This window comes from Ceratotherium simum, chromosome 2, assembly GCF_057802395.1.
Source record: "Ceratotherium simum simum isolate JZ-2026a chromosome 2, ASM5780239v1, whole genome shotgun sequence".
Taxonomy (NCBI): domain Eukaryota; kingdom Metazoa; phylum Chordata; class Mammalia; order Perissodactyla; family Rhinocerotidae; genus Ceratotherium; species Ceratotherium simum.
Window position 1 is genome coordinate 58,782,547 of NC_141901.1, and position 18,274 is coordinate 58,800,820.

General features: G+C 36.9%; 1 protein-coding gene and 1 pseudogene across 1 annotated transcript in view; both read left to right on the forward strand.

Annotated features, from left to right (window-relative positions):
- LOC101387184 (mitochondrial adenyl nucleotide antiporter SLC25A24) overlaps positions 1-18,274 on the forward strand; it is a 105,739-nt gene that overhangs the window by 23,308 nt on the left and 64,157 nt on the right. The window lies entirely within an intron of this gene.
- On the forward strand, positions 147-16,819 carry LOC101408869 (mitochondrial adenyl nucleotide antiporter SLC25A24-like; annotated as a pseudogene).

Genomic DNA, 18,274 nt, shown 5'->3' on the forward strand with positions numbered 1-18,274 from the left:
AATCAAGTTAAAATGAGGTCATTAGGGTATGCCCAATTCTAATATGACTAGTGTTGTATTAAGGGGAAATTTGGACACAGAGACAGACATGCACAGAAGAAGATGATGTGAAGAGGCCATTTGATGATGGAGTCCGGATTGGAGTGATGCATCTACAAGCCAAGGAACATGTAAGGCTGCCAGAAGGTAGGAGAGAGGCGTAGAACAGATCCTTCCCTGGCATCTTCAGAGGGAGCATGGCCCTGCCAACACCTACATTTCAGATTTCTAGCCTCCAGCACTGTGAGACAATAAATTCCTCTTGTTCTAAGCTACCCAGATTGTGGTACTTTGTTACAGCAGCCCTAGGAAACTAATATACTCCTCCATTTTGTTATGCTTAATCAGAAGGTGTCTGATACCAGAATATTTTGGGCCTCAAAGTACAGCTTTTTCAATTCGTATGAACATGCAGCCACTTTCTCCCAGAGTGTACAAGTGCTTCTAGATTGGCTAGGATAGAGTAATTTCTGGTATCAGGTGTGTGTCATTGACCTTGGAGCCATTTCCCCCCAAATCCTATCACTGTAACTGGTCCACTGCATCAGACCTTTTCCCCTCTTGTCCTTCCAACATCACTGTTCCTCTTGGGACTCTCCCAGTTCGTCATGCATTTATATGTGTTAAGCATTAATAATAGACAGGATTCAATTTTTACCAGCCCCTCTCTGTCCCTCAGGAGGCCTTCCAGGCCTCTTGCCGATCTGTGGAGGCAAGAGGATACATATGGGCTGGTTTACTATCACACTCACTAGCTGGAAGCATTCAAGCCCCAGTGTGAACTGATCTGTTTAACTTCTCTCACTAAGAAGTATCTGAGCCCCTGCTTCTGTTAAGCCAAAATGTTCATGGAATGCTGTTATAAATATGTGAATGAAGTAATTTTTAAACATAATTTCATCATTAAGATTCTTTTTTGGATGGAATTTTTTGGAGATTGAGGAAACTGAGACAAGAACTAACATTTTATTGGACTCTACTGTCTGCCATGTCTGTTTTAGCTACTTTATCTTCTATATCTTATTTTGTCTTACACAATCCTCACAGCAGCTACATTTTACAGATGAGAACACTAAGGCTGAAGAAGGTTAAGTAATTTTGCTTTATATCGGCTATCCCAGTGAACCACATCTCCCAGGACTTATGCCTTTGTGTAGCCCTGAAACACATTGACCTGGGCTTGGCCATTTGACCTGCTTCAGCCCTTAGGACATTAGCAAGGCTTGATAAGTACTTGCACACTGGGGCTTGTCCTCTTGGAATACTCCCTCCTGAATACCCTGAGCCAACAGAAAAGAGATCTAGCTACTCAGCTGGATACACCACATGGTGAGAGATGCCCATTTACTCTTCAACTGTTCCACATTCCAATCTGAGGTAACAGATATGTGAGTGAAGCCATTTAGATTTCCAGCTACAGTCAAACCTCCAGATGATTGAATTCACGTGAGTGACCCAGGCAAGACCAACAGAAGAACCGAAGAGTTGAACCAAGCTCAGATTGCATACTCATGATCAAAGACGTTCTTTATAAACCACTAAATTTTGGGATGATTTGTTACTTACCAATAAATCAATGGTACAGGAATGGAATATTTTGTATTTCTCCCTGGAATTACAATGCCGGAAGGGCTGCAGTTCTTCTCTTCATCCATCTACTGTTATTCCATCAGATCCATTTCAAGTCCATCTTCTCAATGAAAGCTTGTTGCATATAATTAAAGACAACATTGAATCTCTCTTTCAGTCCATAGGACTTGATTATATTCTAGATGACGTTACCTAATTTTTTCCTACATCTTAGCTTTAATTTTTAACTTTTTTAGGGTAAGGGTTACTTAATATATTTTAGTTCAATGAAGTAAACAGTTTTTGAGCACTGTATGTGAGCTAGTGCACTAGGAACTATGTTAACAAAGGTCTTTAGAGGCACACAGTTTTGGGTGAAGTAAGAATAAACATACATAGCCGTATAGAAGGTAGACTATGATAATTGCTGTAAAAGTGACACAGGGGGAGCTTAATTGTGCCCAGGGGCAATTTATATTTGTGCTGGGTGGATATATAAACAGAATTGAAAAGAAAGGGTTTTGTGAGCACAGAATAGCTTGAACAAAGGCAGAATTGGGAAATTACCAGACAAGGTCAGAGCTGGTTAATATGGCATTTCAAGTTTGGTGCTAACTTACTATTTTTGGTGGAAGATTCCACTGATATATAGCATATATAGCAACATGCATAAATTATAAGTAAAAGCTCCGCGAATTTTCCCGAGGTGAACATACAACATGAAAACAGCATCCAGATTAAGAAGCAGAATATTACTAGCATCTCAGAAGCATCCCTTTTGTATCCCCTCCAAATCACTCCCACTCTCCAAAGTAGCTATTATCCTGCTTTCTAATATTATATGTCAGTTCTCAATTTTTGTTAAACAAATAAGTGTACTTTGCTCATACTGTACCTTTTGTTGAAATGCTGTTGTTTCTGTGGTGGTCTCTTGTTTATCCTTTATAGTACTTCATTTGTAACTTTTGTTTTTTACTCCTTTGTTTATCCTTCCATTGCACTTTATTCATAACTCTTCTATACATTTAGCACAGTGTGATATATTTTTAAAGTAATTAGTGCATCCATACAAACTGGTAAACCACTTGGAGGGTGTTTTATTAATCTTTGGCTTCTCTCATATTTAGCATAGTGATTTGAATAGTAGACTTTCAAAAATTTTTTTTAAGTTATTGAATTCATGAGTATAGTGTTTATAGATTATAATGGGATATAAGGCAGAGGATTCAGCTTCCCCAATTGAAGAAAACTTTCATTTCTAGGCTTAGGAATAAACCAGTAAATTCCACCCTGTGGAGCTTGGAACACTAGGGACCTTGGAGTCATTGCAAAGAATCTGAGATTCTAAATATGAATACTGGCTTTGTCTATGGGCTAAACAAATAATATGTCTCATACATATGTGCACTATTTATAAATGTATGCAGATGCAGCTATGGTTCATAAAAGACAAATTGAAGATGTGACTGAATTTATAGTAGCTTTTTGACGTTACGTATTTTTCAACTAGGTGACACTATAGTTGATTTTTTTTAACATAAGAACGTTGTTCTCATATTTTAAAGATTGGGTATCCTCAACTATTTGTTTTACATGATAGAGGAATCAAAGATTTTTTGGACTTGGGGAGTGACATGGTTAGATATGTGTTTTAAAGTTTGAGGAGAATATGGAATACTTAATTTTTCCTTTACAACATTCAGCAATGTGTGATTGAAATGTGTAGTAGGCTTGTATTAAATATATTAGTTCATTTGAGTTATTTAACATAGGACATGGTTGTGTTAAGAAGTTTGGTGTTGTATTTTATTTTAAGTATGTTGTTTCTTTTAAAGCTTACCTTTCAAAATGTTGAGTGGCCTTATTTTCATGTGCTTGAATCAGATCTTCAGAATTAGCTTTTTAATTCTTTCCAAGTAGGTACAATAATCAAGATCTATTATAGATTTGCAGTCTTTTATTGGAAACCCTTGGGGCTAGATGTGTTTAGAAATTTAGAAGTTGGATTTTAGAAAAGCAATACAGTGCTTATATGATATATTATGTAATACTCCAAGTGGAGTCTGGGGTACCACTATGCAATTATATACATGAACATTTCTTCAATGCAACAAATGAATAATCACACTAAATTAGATAAATAAATGACTGACATTAACCTCATATCAGTTTAAGGCAGGTTTTGCCACCAAATGAATTTTGGTGCCAAATTTACAAAATGTCTTTTAGTTTTTACAGCTTTTTAAGCTTAGGTTGTAAATATGGGATTATAGACCCAGATATGGGATTATACAGACCCATATAAACATACGGGCTTTTAAAGACTTGAATTTTAAGTATATTTTGCCTTGTTATCTTTTCAGATACTTTAACTTGACATTTTTTCACTTTTTAAAGGAGTGATAGAAACTTCAGAAGTAATTGCTGCTTTAAAATCACTGGGTAGAAATATTTCTGAATCTCAGGCAAAAAGGATTCTATAAAGTTCAGCCCTTACCTTTACTTTTAATAGTTTTTATCTTTATGTTAGAAAATAATTGCTGTAAATGTAGCTCTTGGATTGGAAGAATTAACATAGTTAAAATGTCCCTACTTCCTAGAGCAATCTACAGATTCAATGCAATCCCTATCAAAGTTCCAGCAGCATTTTTCACAGAAATAGAACAAAAAATCCTAAAATTTATATGGAACAACACAAGACCCCGAATAGCCAAAGGAATCCTGAGAAAAAAGAACAAAGCTTGAGGCATCACACTCCCTGATTTCAAAAATTACTACAAAGCTATAGTAATCAAAACAGCATGGTACTGGCACAAAAAGAGACAAAGATCAATGGAACAGAATCAAGAGCCCAGAAATAAACCCACACGTCTATGGACAGCTAATTTTCAACAAGGGATCTAAGAACATACAATGGAGGAAGGAAAGTCTCTTCAATAAATGGTGTTGGGAAAACTGGACGGCCACTTGCAAAAAATGAAGGTAGACCATTATCTTACACCATACAAAACATTAACTCAAAATGGATTAAAGACTTGAATGTAAGACCTGAAACCATGAAACTTCTAGAAGAAAATATAGGCAGTACGATCTTTGACATTGGTCTTAGCAACATATTTTCAAGTACTGTGTCTGACCGGTCAAGGGAAACAATAGAAAAAATAAATGAATGAGACTGCATCAAACTAAAAAGCTTCTGCACAGCAAAGAAAACCATCAACAAAATGAAAAGACAACTTAACAGTTGAGAGAAGATATTTGCAAACCTTATATCTGATAAGAAGTTAATATCCAAAATATATAAAGAACTCATACATCTCAACAAGAAGAAAACAAACAACCCAATTAAAAAATGGGCAAAACACCTGAATACGCATTTTTCCAAAGACGATACACAGATGGCCAACAGGCACATGAAAAGATCTTCAACATCATTAACTGTCAAGGAAATGCAAATCAAAACTACAATGAGATATCACCTCACACCCTTCAGAATGCCTATAATTAACAAGACGGGAAACAACAAGTGTTGGAGAGGATGTGGAGAGAAAGGAGTGCTAGTGGGAGTGCAAACTGGTGCAGCCACTATGGAAAACAGTATGGAGATTCCTCAAAAAATTAAGAACAGAACTACCATACTTTCCATCTATTCCACTGCTGGGTGTTTATCCGAAGAACATGAAAACACCAATGTGTAAAGATACATGCACCCCTGTATTCATTGCAGCATTATTCACAATAGCCAAGATTTGGAAGCAACTTAAGTGGCCATCAAGAGATGAATGGATAAAGATGTGGTATATACACAATGGAATACTACTCAGCCATAAGAAACGATGAAATCTAGCCATTTGTGACAACATGGATGGATATTGAGGGTATTATGCTAAGCAAAATAAGTCAGAGGGAGGTCAAATACTGTATGATCTCACTCATAAGTAGAAGATAAAAACCACAAACAAACACATAGAGACAGAGATTGGATTGGTGGTCACCAGAGGGGAAAGGGGGAGGGAGGAGGGCAAAAGGGGTGACTGGGCACATGTGTGTGGTAATGGGTTGTTATTAGTGTTTGGGTGGTGAACATGATGTAATCTATGCAAAAACAGAAGTATAATGATGTACACCTGAAATTTATATATGTTATAAACCAATGTTACTGCAATGAAAAAAAAAAAAAAGATGTCCAGAAATCCGCTCCTCCCCCCCAAAAAAACGGTATGGTGTTGACATAAAAACAGACACTTAGATCAATGGAGAAGAATAGAGAGCCCAGAAATAAACCCATGCGTATATAGCCAATTAATTTATGTCATAGGAGCCAAGAATATACATTGGGGAAAGATCAGTCCCTTCAATAAATGGTGTTGGGAAAACTGGACAGCCACATGCAAAAGAATGAAACTGGACAACTATCTTACACCATACACAAAAATTTACTCAAAATGGATTAAAGACTTGAGTGTAAGACCTGGAACCTTAAAACTCTTAAAGGAAATGTAGGTAGTGAGCTCCTTGACATCAGTCTTGGTAATGATTATTTGGATTTGACACCAAAGCAAAGGCAACAAAAGTAAAAATAAACAAGTGGGATGACATCACATTAAAAAGCTTCTACACAGCAATAGAAATCATCAACAAAATGAAAAGGCAACCTACTGAATGGGAAAAAATATTTGCGAATCATATATCTGATAAGGGGCTAATATCCAAAACGTATAAAGAACCCATACAACTCAATGGCAAAACCCCAAACAATCCAGTGTAAAATGGGCAGAGGATCTGAATAGACATTTTTCCAAAGAAGACATGCAGTTGGCCAATAGGTACATGAAAAGATACTCAACGTCATTAATCATCAGAGAAATGCAAATCAAAACTACAATGAGATATCACCTCACACCTATTAGAATGGCTGTTATCAAAAAGACAAGAAATAACAAATAATGGCGAGGATGTGGAGGAAAGGGAACTCTTGTGCACTGTTGGCGGGAATGTAAATTGGTGCAGCGACCATGGAAAACAGTATGGAAGTTCCTCAAAAAATTAAAAATAAAACTACCATATGATCCAGCAATTCCACTTCTGGGTATTTATCCAAAGAAAATGAAAACACTAATTCGAAAAGATATATGCACCCCCATGTTCACTGCAGCATTATTTATAATAGCCAAGACATGGAAACAGCCTAAGTGTCTACCAATGGATGAATAAATAAAGAAAATGTGGTATATAAATACAATGGAATATTATTCAGTCGTTAAAAAAAATGAAATCTTGCCATTTGCAACAACATGGCTGGACCTTGAGGGCATTATGCTAAGTGAAGTAAGTGAGACAGAGAAAGACAAATACCATATGATCTCACTTAGATGTGGAATCTAAAAAAAAAAAAAAAAAAAACTAATAGATGTTCATGGATACAGAGAACAGATTGGTGGTTGCCAGAGGTGGGGGTGGGGGATAGGTGAAATGAGTGAAGGTGGTAAAAAGGTACAAATTTCCAGTTATAAAATAATAAGTCATGGGATGTAATTTACAGCATGGTGACTGTAGTTATTATGTATTGCATATTTGAAAGTTAAGAGAGTAAATCTTAAAAGTTCTCATCACAAGAAAAAAATTTTGTAACTTTTTACAAATGTGTGTATGGTAATGGGTATTAACCAGACTTATTGTGGTGATCATTTCATGGTATATACAAATATCGAATCATTATGTTGTACACCTGAAACTAATATAATGTTGTATGTCATTTATAACTCAATAAAAAAACAAGTAGTTTCCTTGTAGACAACATGTAGTTGGATCTTGGTTTTTTTTCTTTTTTTTTTGTGAGGAAGATCGGCCCTGAGCTAACATCTGCCAACCCTCCTCTTTTTTTGCTGAGGAAGACTGGCCCTGGGCTAACATCTGTGCCCATCTTCCTCCACTTTATATGGGACGCCGCCACAGCATGGCTTGCCAAGTGGTGCGTCGGTGCGCGCCAGGGATCTGAACTGGCGAACCCCGGGCCGCCGCAGCAGAGCGCGTGCACTTAACTGCTTGCGCCACCCGGCCGGCCCCTTGATCTTGTTTTTTGATCCACTCTGACAATCTCTGTCTTTTAATTGGTGCATAGACCACTTCTGAAGTGGTACTAGCTGTTTTAGTTTAGATTCCCCCAAAGCAGAGTCTGGGTGCAGGTAGTTTATTTGGGAAGAAGCAGAAGTGAGGAAGCAGGGATAGTGAGACACGGAAGGAAGAAAAGCCAATAAAGGGTGCATAAATGAGGATTCAGCTGTAGGCAGTAGGGGCTTGATTCTGCTGGAATGTCTAGGAAATGTACAGAATAGCTCCCAGAATCATCTGACTGAAGGAAGGGAGTTGAGGCGTTTATCTACCAGTTCCTATCCCATATTATATGAGGATCGTTCTTGGAACTTTAACTTCCCCAGACTTATGGTGTGGACAGCCTCCTGTAGCTTCAGAGAAGGCCCTGAGGTAGAAAAGTAGAGAGATGAGAGGCTTTTGCTTTAGGTGGGGCTCTGTCAGTATGAGTCTGCGTGTAACTGTCCAGATGTGATGCAGGGCTCTGGAAGTGTCTGCCATGATGTGCTTAGATTTGGGGGCCTGAGAGTTGCTTTAGAGATCAACGAAGCACAGGATTTTGTAGGGTAGGCTTATGGGTTTTCTAGCAGTACAATTCTTTCAAAAACTTCTTATATTTCTTGTCTGTTTGCTTCCAGTCAGTACCATGTGAAGTAACCACATCTAAAAATCTCTCTTCTGGTATTTTATTTTCCAGCTCCTGTGGTTAGTCATTCCCCCTCTCTCTCATTTTTATAGCAGGCTATGTTCATATCGACTGAAACAATAGGCTGAAATCAGATGACAACACCCTTCATCTGAGTTTTGCAGAGAGGCAAGCTCTTTAGGACAATCTTATTTCCTTCTATTGGGGTACAGAAACAAGTGGCTCTTCCAACTCAGAAGCCCCACATTTCTTGACTATCAAGCTAGGCAAAGAAAACCTCCTTAGCAGTGCTCTATTCCTTTCCATCTCTGCTTGCAAACTGGCTTTGAAGAAGGCCTTGAGGCAGAAAAGCAGAGAGATGCTTTAGCTCGTGTCTCATAGATCTTGCTAAAAGCAGCAAGGAGAGGGCAACACTGACCAACATTCTGAGATTTTACAATCAGTTTTCTCAGAACTTCAGGCTCAAAAAGCACACGGTCTACCTTCTAGGTTATCACAGGGAGGCAGTTTTATCGGGCATTTCCACAAAGCATTACAAAGATTATCACCTTCTTAAATTGTGATATCTGTGTCCTATCAAGAAATCCAGTGCCATATATTTTAGGTTTTATTATGGCAGTACCCTACATCTAGTAACCACTTTCCGTACTTGTTAGGGTTCATTCTAAGCTATTGTAACAAAGAGATTCCAAAATACAGTAGCTTAAATCAGATAGAGACAAGTGGTCCAGGGCTAACAGTACAGCTCTGCCATCTTCACTACGTGGTTTCAAAGGTTGCACCCATCTTTGCAATTTACCAGGTGGAGGAAAGAGGAGCCCAGGACAAGCATCTTTAAGGAGATGTCAGAATTTGCAGACCCACCTTCCCCTCATATCTCACTGGCCAAAATTAGTCACTTAGCCACACAGCCTAGCTACAAGGGAGAAGAGGGAAATGTAGTTCGTAGCTGAGTCAGCTCTGTTACTAAAAGGAAGAAGAAGATAATGGGTACTGGGAAAAGATAGCAGTCTCTGCCATATTAAGTGAACCAATCACACTTTCTGATGGGGAGTTACTGATATGAGAACCAGACAGTTAGTTCATAGAGAGTAGCTGAATCACATTGATGATAGACCACTGGAAAACACAAACAGAAAAACATCTTGCCTAGGAGGTAACAAGACATTCTGTTTGCTAAGGCATCTTGGATCCTAAATGAGTTTCCAGTTTCAATCTCAATGAAACTTGACTTACTTTAGTTCCTGTGAAGCCTGACCTTTAGGCTGATATTTCTGTTTTCCTTATTTCCACATGTGTTATTGCAATAACCTCCCTATTACTTGAGCTAACCAGAGTAAACTGTTGTTCCTTGTAACAAAAAGAGCCTCTCACATTAAGTTACTGTTTCTGATTGTCCAGTAACCAAATAATATTAAGTACCTTCCATGTGTAAGGCATGAAGCTAAAAGAGATAAAAGATACAATCCCTGCCCGCTTCGTGTCATTTGCATGCCCTTTATGAAATACTACATTCGTGAATATTCTTAATTCTTTAGTGTTGCTAACTTATTCTACATGAAAAAAAGAGGAAAAAGGATGCCGAATAGAGGAGTCTTACTTATCATCTTAGACAATTAATTGCATAAAAATTAAAATCAAGTATTCTACTAGATGCTAATGTCAGGTGTCTGGAATACACTTTCAAATAATTTTATACTACTAATTAGTGTTATAAACTTAGAAACAACATACATTCCATTTTAGTAATATTATACATTTTAATAATTTTATTTATTGTATAAATAAATAAGAAATGGCTTAGTTTTGATGGTGCTAAGATAGGAATTATTGAGAGATTTATATCTGGTTCATTGGCTGGTGTAACTGCCTAGACTGGTATTTACCCCGTAGAGCTAAGTATTATTATAAAATTTTAACTAAAGTAATGCTTTTACTGCAAATTATAATTTTTTAAAAAATAAATGAATCCCAGACCAGCATTTTATACAATGAACGGCTTTATAGCTACAGGATTTAAATCTCATATCAAGTGTCAGTTACCCTTTGAAAAGGCCAAAAAGTGTAGATTTTTTTTGTTGATGGGGAAGGGCATTTTAGGTGGAAATAATGACTTGAGCAAACGAATGGAGGTAAAAGAGCAGGTAGTATTTAGATTTGGACTGGACAGTACTATATAGGTAATGGGTTGGGGCCAGATGAGAAAGGCTCTTGAATGCAGCTTAAGAAATTTAATTTTAATTTCTTAAACAATGAGAAGCCATTAAAGACTTTGGAGCCTGCAATATTATCTTGGTAAAGCTTTTTAGAATGGGAGAGACTAGAGGAATGAGATGACTAGATAGAAGATATTGCCATCATTCAGGGAAGTGACAATAAGGGCTTGAAATATGATATTGACTAGGAGAAACTGACTCATGTTAGAACTGTCTTGAGAACTGACTGCTTGAGAAGTGGAAAGCAGGAGGAACGGAAGAAGGTGAAGCTGTATCTGGGTTCTGCACCTAAGTGTTTAGGAGAGTTATGTCTGAGTTACACCTCTAACAGAGGTAGAGAATGGAGGAAGTGAGCCAGATTCTGAGAACTGATAAGTTCAAGTTTGCATATCTTTGAGTTGTTGGTGGACAACGAAGTTATGATTTTCAGGAGGCAGTTGCAAATCTGATACTGAGACTTGAGAGGTTTCAAGCCTTGATGTGTCATCTGCAAAGAAGTGTTAATTAAAGTCATGAGATTGCTTAGAAAAAAGCAGTATTTTTTTTTTAATGCTGAGAAGAAAACTTTTGAGAAGATCTTAATTTAGGGAGTAAGAGGAAAAGAACATGCCGGTGAAGCAGACAGAAAAGATTTACTTGCATGAGAAGAAAGTGCACTGCCCTGGAGAGGACAGAGAGTTTTACGAATGGGGTTATCCCAAGTATGGGGTCCTACAGAGAAGTTCATAAAACAAGGGGCTTCCAGCTGACTACTTGGAGGCAGCTCCATCAAGATACACAGTGTGCCCAATCAAGACAAAGTTTATACTTTTTTTGTCTTGGCTGTTTTGGAGAGCCATTTCTCCTAGTATGTATAGAGCTCCCTTAAATTAAATTAATGGAAATTAAGAGGACAAGGAGTGAGGTTTATCAGCAGAATTACATTGAACATAGGAGTATTGCTCACAGATAGCCTACTGAAGCCTACTATTGCCCTCATAGCCTCTGTTATGTTACTACAGTCGTGTTGCATAATGATGGGGATATAGTCTGAGAAATGTGTCATTAGGTGATTTCGTTATTGTGCAAACGTCATAGAGTGTACTTATGCAAACCTAGATAGTATAGCCTACTACACACCTAGGCCATATGGTACTAATCTTGTGGGACCACCATTGTATATGTGGTCCATCATTGACTGAAACGTCATGTGGTGCATGACTGTACTTTAAGAGTATAAAATGAGCCCGTCATATTAAATTACAGTTTGTAGGCCTCACTGTTACAATAGTTCCCAGAGTTTGTATTTTAAGCATATATAGAATGTTTTTTTAATATTGGTTCTTCACTTTAACATGATCATATATTTGGTTTAAACTTGGGTTTTGGCTATAGTTGCTTTATTTTGAAGCAAAAATGTTATCTCAAGTGAATTTCTCTAAGAATATGTTGCCTTGCAGTGCATTAAAGGAGTTTGAGTGGATGTATCAAATCAAAACCACAATGATTAATTATGTTTTCCTATTTACATAATTTTAAAAAACTCTATACTGTATCAGTTGTTCATAATTAAGAGTCAGTTAGGGGCCGGCCTCGTGGCGTAGCGGTTGAGTGTGCGTGCTGCACTGCTGGTGGCCCAAGTTCAGATCCTGGGTGTGCGCTGATGCACCACTTGTCAGGCCATGCTGTGGCAGTGTCCCATATAAAGTGGAGGAAGATGGGCACAGATGTTAGCCCAGGGCCAGTCTTCATCAGCAAAAATAAAAAATAAAAAAAAAGAGGAGGATTGGCATGGATGTTAGCTCAGGGCTGATCTTCCTTATAAAAAAAAAAAGTCAATTAGTGAGAAGTTAAAATTATGTTTAAGATTCCTTTCTTTTTTTATTTCTCTGATAATTAGTAAACATTGGGTTATAATACAACTTACTGGATTGCTACATGAGTTGAGTGAATCTGAGCAATATACTTTTATTATATTCTTTCACATTTAGGTTCTAAAGACCAGACTGGCTGTAGGTAAAACTGGACAGTATTCAGGAGTTATTAATTGTGGCAAGAAGCTTCTGAAACAAGAAGGTGTTAGAACCTTTTTCAAAGGTTTCCTTTATATTCCTAACTTGCTAGGCATCATACCTTATGCAGGCATAGATCTTGCTGTTTATGAGGTTAGTTTATTCTCATAATGTGACATTATCTGTTAGATTTGAGAATTTGGTATAATAATAGCTTTTATTCCAAAAATATGATTATAAATGACTTTTCATGAAATAGTTCTTGACCAAGAAGTGAATTGAATGGTTTTATTTGGCCTTTCATTTTATATGTTAGTTGTCTGGTATTCTTATAATAATTTTTTGTTTGATGTTTTTTTGTGAATTAGTTTTTGGTAATAATAATTATAGACCTAAATGCTGATAAAATAATAGTTTCAACTCTGGATGCATATCAGAATCACCTACATCTGGATCTTTAAAAAATAAGATTCTTGGGCTACCTCCCAAGATATTCTGATTTAATTATTCTGGGGAGAGGCCTAGGATTCAGGTTTTTTAGCTTCCTAGAAGAATCTGATATACAGTTAAGATTGAGAAAACTGAGATATTCTTGCACAGTTGTGCAAATGAGAATTGAGGAGAGGAGTAATTGGGGGATACAGGGGGAAGGGCAGCATAGAGATAGGGCAGATATCCTAATAGTGTAGTGTTGGTCAGGCAGGATGTCAGGTTACTCCCCTTTCAGCCAATCATTTCATTTTTATGACCATACATCCGTTTCAGGTAGACCGTCTTGACGACATATACCGTCTGGTCATGAGACCAAGGTGAGAGTATATGACTAGAATCACTTAAATTCGCTCTCAGTACAGGAAGAATAGTTCTCTAGGCACAAGCCTAGCGGTATTTTTGGCAAATGGTGCCACTATCATGTGAAAGATAGCCCATTTCATTTAGCACTTAAAATAAATATGCTTTTATTTTTTGTAGAAGTTTAAAGGATTGAATATTATAGCATGTATTTCTTTTCCTTTTTGTTTTCTTGCTTCTGTAATCTTATTCAAATAAATTCGTTGTTCTTGTTTATGTTGGGCTCCCTCCTTCTTTTGTTTCTACAGTTGGATATCTTCTGCTTTCATGCTAGAGTGACGTGACACATTTCTCTCTTTATTGTTGCATGGCTGTAATAAATGTACGCTGAGTAATGACATCTTGAAATAAGTTTTTTCAAAAGCATTAAATTATACATTTCATAGTAATTGCCCCAGTATATGATGGTCAAGTTGTATCCTTTAATAAATGAACACTTCTAAAAGCACCTAGTGGGGCTGGCCCAGTGGTGCAAGTGGTTAGGTGCGCGCGCTCCGATGCGGCGGCCCGGGGTTTGCCGGTTGAGATCCAGGCGCAGACCGACACACCGCTTGTAAAGCCATGCTGTGGCGGCGTCCCATATAAAGTAGAGGAAGATGGGCACGGATGTTAGCCCAGGGCCAGTCTTCCTCAACGAAAAAAAGAGGAGGATTGGCAGATGTTAGCTCAGGGCCGATCTTCCTCACAAAAAATAAAAATAAAAAAAAATAAAAGCACCTAGTGATGTTTTAAACCCAATATTTTCAAATAATTTCTTCTAACCACTTTTATTCAAACAAAAGCAAATTTGGGGAGAGTAATCTTTCTTAAAAGTTGAGAAAATGTAGTTTTGTTAATTTAGAGTGTATTATGCCGTCTTCTCTACAATATTATGTTAATCCCTCTGATCGTCTCCAGAATTTTGGTTGAGTCTTTGAGCATCACTACAAACCAAAACAACCAAGCAAAACAAAACAAACAAAAAACAAAGTAAACAAAACACCTTCAGAGACACAAACTGGGAGAATTCAAACCAACGTTGTATGAATATGTTTATCCGAAAACATCTGTGTGCCCTGTTCCTGATAGGACAGCAGGGATAGCCCCCCCATACAAGGAGTGGGAACAATCTTTTGTAAAGGTTTTGGAAAGAACAGTTATTAAAATCAAATGACTAAGTTTGACTTCTATTTATCAGCTTGGTGACCTGGTAACAGTCTCTGTGAATTAGTTTCTTCATTTATAAAATAGGGACAACAATGTTGACTTGTCAAGTTTCTGTCAGAATTAAATGAGTAAGATCTACAAAAGTGCTCAGTATAATTCTTGAATCAAGAAGCCACTCAGTAATGTTTATTGAAATTGAGTGAGTGACGATCTTTATTCTACTTAGACTTGCTTAGCAGTTAGAGGACATTTACTACTCTCTTCTCTGCCAGCTTTTGAAGAATTATTGGCTAGAACATTATGCAGGAGACTCTGTAGATGCTGGGATAATGATTTTGCTGGGATGTAGTACGTTGTGTCACATTTGTGGTCAGATAGCCAGCTTCCTTCTGAACCATATTAGAACTCGCATGCAGTCTTAAGGTGAGTTTTTATTTTAATGAAGTAACAATAACTAAGTTAAAAGTTATTAAAACTACCTCTAATGAAGTCATAATAAAAACTAGTTACAAAGGGGCCAGCCCGGTGGCATAGAGGTTAAGTGTGTGGGCTCTGCTGTAGTGGCCGGGCTTCGCATCGGGCTGTGCACCCACGCACCGCTTCTCAGGCCGTGCTGTGGCAGCGTCCCATATAAAGTGGAGGAAGATGGGCGAGAATGTTAGCCCAGGGCCAGTCTTCCTCAGCAGAAAGTGGAGGATTGGCATCAGATGTTAGCTCAGGGCTAATCTTCCTCACACACACACAAAAAAACAAAACTAGGTTAAAAAACAGTTAAAAATAACTAAGTTGTTTTAAATGAGTAGAAATTAATGATTTTAAAAACAGAAAAACTGTAGAATTGATAAATAAATCAAAAGCTAACTCTCTAATTTTTAAAGCATGAATCTTGAATTTATTATTTTATTGTAGAGCCTTTTGTGAATTTTAGGTTTTATTTCTTCTCCAAAGTTCTGTTTGGAACTCTCCACATTTCCATCAGTTACTGATGATCTCTTTAAGGAGTTTACCATTAGGAAGTACCATGCAGAACGATAGATAAGATTTTGCTTTCTTCAAATTGGATCAACAGTTACTCAATATGAACATGTAATTTTCCCCTAGTTCTACTGTCATGGTCATATTCTGCATCAGAAACTTAATACATTTGTGGAATTGAGTGCAATTGTATTCTAATCCACTTAGCAAGGAGATATTAAGCAGAAGGTGGATTATCTGTTTTGTTCCTCTCAAGTGAAATGTTAGGAATTTAGATTTTAAGAAAATACTTTTGTCACTTTTCAAGAAGAAAAAAAAAAACCTGTATAATCCTATTATTATCTTCCTGAGTAAGCTATTTAAGGGGTCATGTGGTAAACGATATTCTTTTACATTCTTTCTCTCCTTCTCTTTTTAGTAAGATTTTTGGATTTAATTTATACTGCAATCCAGGTGGGGAGTCTCTCTATCCATCCCATCACACATCCATCCCCCTATCAAACTATTTATGTCATACCCAATTCCAAATGCTCCTTGGAAGTCCCTTATGAAAGGCTTTCAAGTGCTAATAGAACTTTCTGCAACAATGGAAATATTTTATATCTGTGCTGTTTAGTATAGTCGCCACTAGTCATGCATGGCTATCGGGCCCTTGAAATATTGCTAGTGCAACTGAGAAACTGAATTTTTAGTTTTATTTAATTTTAATTAATTTAAAGATTTTATTTATTTATTTTTTCCCCCCAAAGCCCCAGTAGATAGCTGTGTGTCATAGCTTCACATCCTTCTAGTTGCTGTATGTGGGACACGGCCTCAGCATGGCCAGAGAAGCAGCGCGTCGGTGCGAGCCCGGGATCCGAACCCAGGTCGCCAGCAGTGGAGCGCGCTCACTTAACCACCAAGCCATGGGGCCGGCCCTAATTTTAATTAATTTAAATTTAAATAGCCACATGTGTCTAGTGGCTAGCATATTGGACAGCACATGTCTATTCTATAAGGAAGAAGAAAAGTATCCCCTGAAGTAATTTTAAACTCTGTAAATTTTCATTAAATATTGGAATATCTTAATGTATAAAGATTAAATATTGAATTACACTGATTATTTTCAATTTATAGCACTGGAAGAAAAAGGAACAACAACTTCTATGATTCATCTCATTTAAGATGTATATAACAAAGAAGGAAAAAGAGGATTTTTCAGGGGTCTCACTGCAAACATCTTGAAGGTGCTTCCTGCAGTAGACATCAGCTATGTGGCTTATGAAAAAGTGAAAGGACATTTGGGGTTAATTTAGAAGTGAAACATCAAATTGTTGTCATTACTATAATCACTTAATTGTAAGATAATACCTGGGGTGTAAAGAGAAATTTATCTTTTCCTAAAAGGAAAGAAATATCAAATATTTGTTAAAACATGTTCTCTCTATTTTATCTATTACAAAATCTATAAATTAATCATTTTGGTAAAGTTCTTTAATAATATAAAATCCTTAATATTCACAGAATTCTATTTACATTTCCCACTACTCTCCCTTGAATCTTAACTTGAAACTTGTTTTTATTGGGTTTGAACATACCATAGTAACATTATAAAACATTTGGTCAATTGTAGCAGTTTGCGTTAACCTTTTTGTATTTAAACAATTTTTTAAGGAGCTGAGCTTGAAAATGTTTTCTACACTAAAAGAAGAATCAGTGCACTTAAGATTAATGTTATAGCAAATGATCAGAGTCTATTTCTCTTCTTTAAGAAAAATGGAAAGTTGGTTTCATAACTCCTTCATAATTCCTTCTATCAGATTGTGGATGGAATAATGACGACATGATAACATATTTCTTACTTCTCTGTGTACTTTTATTTGTAAATATAAACACCGTTGGTTCATTTTTAGTCTTGATATTTTCAGCTGTTATGAGTAAGTCAGCCTTGATAACAAATCAGCATTGAACAAATTTTCTTTTATCTTCTGGTTGAAAAACATTTGAGAGGAAGAATTTTTAAAATTAAACCCATTATTTCATCCTTGTTGAAGCAATTCTTATTTCAACTTAGGAGCTGATTCAGTAAAGCCTTTGAAATCCTAAATATCTCTCGCTTTTATGAAAAAATGAATCTTATTCTCTGTTGGAATTAAATAAGAGTGTGATGAGAGAGTGGTAATGAGCTGGTTGGCCACAACAGGCCTCCAGTGAAGAAATTCCTAGCTAAACTGACTAAAGTCCAGGCTTTGAGCCTTAGCCTTGCTTATCCAAAAATTTGACTTTATTAATTTCCTCAAGATATCAGTTTCTTGGTGATAGATTAAGTAAAATTACAAGACTGACATATATTTCACAATGCAAAGTTATTAATTTATAGTGGAGCTTAATACTTTCCATTAACCAGAATACGTTCATCCTTTCTCCAGGCCACACTGTTTCCTGGTATCAAAGTACCTGGGAAACCAAATAAGTAACGAGAAGATTGATGTGGAATTAGAACAAGGAGAGGAAGATATTTTTGGGGAATGTTTTACTCAGACCCATCCCAATTAAGGTGGGAAGAGCTGGGAACCTTATATTTAAGGAGAGGAACTGAGACTTGAAGTAGCAGCGAGGAGAGAATTGTGGAATTCAAGCTAAATTAAGCCACAGACCACCAGAAGGGAGGAAGGCAAATCTTACGTGAAGTCTGGGAGTAGGTGTGTAAGAAACTTGAGTAATGGTGGCGGTTGTGCAGATAGACTTTTTAAAAGCATTCCAAATTGATG